The 1,644-nt window shown below is 48.1% G+C and overlaps 1 protein-coding gene across 1 annotated transcript in view; it reads left to right on the top strand.

Annotated features, from left to right (window-relative positions):
* The window catches only part of BEST3 (bestrophin 3), an 18,047-nt gene that overhangs the window by 11,450 nt on the left and 4,953 nt on the right, over positions 1-1,644 (top strand). The window lies entirely within an intron of this gene.

Here is a 1,644-nt window from a genome sequence, read left to right as displayed (position 1 = left end):
AGCTATTGACTTCCAGTAACTTGGCAATTCCTCAGAAATGATGGCTAAACTGAGCTCATTCCTTGGCCTCAGGCCTGGTTTTTTTATACCTATAATACAGGGGCAAAGTTTCCCATCACGTGAGACACTTCTAAATCCCCATTTTCATTATGGGATAGACGGACCATCCAAATACAAGGCTTAGTTGTCCAGCGCTACATTCCTTTCCGGAGAATAAAGTCGTGTCTCACATGCCAGGACCAGGTCAACAAAGCAAAAGTCCGCCTCTGCTGTTCCCTCTGTCCCAGCCCCGCTCGCTTTTTTTAGCTCATGTGACAGGTTTTGCAGTGGATTTTTGAGCAGTGATCCCCCAGTTTACATCGAGCTGATCCAGTGTCTTCCCTGGAGAGCCACAACGTACTCTGTGTTCTGGCTCGTTCCTATTGCAGCAGTTCCATAGCTGTACCCAAAATTTAATGCCACGGGCCAGGCCAACGAGTGTGAGCAGAGGCGTCCCCTGTCTTCTTTTTGTCCCTCCTACCTTATGGGTGTTTTTCTCATGTTAGCCTGCTCAGCAGTTCATTTGTTTTCTTCCACCACTGGCCTGGGAAATGGTGCCCCAGGAGAGTCAGCAAGTGCTTGCCCACTGGTACAACCCAGAGGCACATAGAAGTAAATAGCCAGGGAGTGACTGCCTTACTGTTATGTTATTTAGATCATAGCCGTCCATAGCGAGGTTCATGAGCAGAGCAGTCGCTTCGCCCATACCCACATTAAACCAAGGACCTGGCCACTGCTCCTGTGCATGGCCCTGGTTAACAGGAATGTGATCAGCTTCAAAACTGGGGCTTAAAAAGACAAACAGAAGGAGAAAATCATGAAGGGGAGAGGATATTTAACTTCAGTGTACCGAGCAGCTGAGAAATAGAAAATCAGTCTGAATTTCCTAAAACTTTGTCTTCGTTCTAAATTTTCCTGTTTCATCTTTTTATTCTCCCCCAGCAGCTATGCATTTTCTCCCCACAGTGTACTTCGGTGATCATGGGGACTGGGGGGGGAGGAGGAGGAAGTCTGTGGTTGTTTTTCCATTTATTTATTCCTTTGGTGGGGGCAGGACTAGATAAGGCTATGAGCAGACAGAGAGGTTTCCTTTCCAGCCTAGTTCCCAGACTAAGGCACCTCACCACAAAGGTGCCTGAGCTCACTGCTTGGTTGCCCCCTCCACAGGATGGACTTCTCCCCTGCAGTTTTAATCAATTCATGTGCAGAAACCCAAAACAGCAGGCTGAATTAAAGAACGAGCTCAGATTCTGTCTCTTGGCTTTGGCTGGCATCATGCATGGCGTCCACTTGAGTTGAGTCTTTTGGTGGTCTGTTTTACTGAAAAGCTTCAGAGGGATGCCATCAGCATCACCCCCGGTAAAGAAGCAGGGGCTGAGCTGGAGAGATGAGCTGCACTCCCTCCAGCAGACGCCAGCTTCAGGGTTTGGGAAAACTGACCCAATGGGCTGGTGGAGTATTGTAGACCATAGTGCAATAACAGAGCCTCTAGCTGCTAACCCATTCATTTAAATCAGGCAAAGACAACAGTAAGGAAAGGTAATGACTATCTTATGTGACAATTACCATGGCCCAGACATGTCTCAGTTCCCAGTAGGCCAGCAC

Source organism: Egretta garzetta, unplaced genomic scaffold, assembly GCF_000687185.1.
Source record: "Egretta garzetta isolate BGI_Z169 unplaced genomic scaffold, ASM68718v1 scaffold68, whole genome shotgun sequence".
NCBI classification, from domain to species: Eukaryota; Metazoa; Chordata; class Aves; order Pelecaniformes; family Ardeidae; genus Egretta; species Egretta garzetta.
This window is presented reverse-complemented; position numbering and strand designations above follow the sequence as displayed.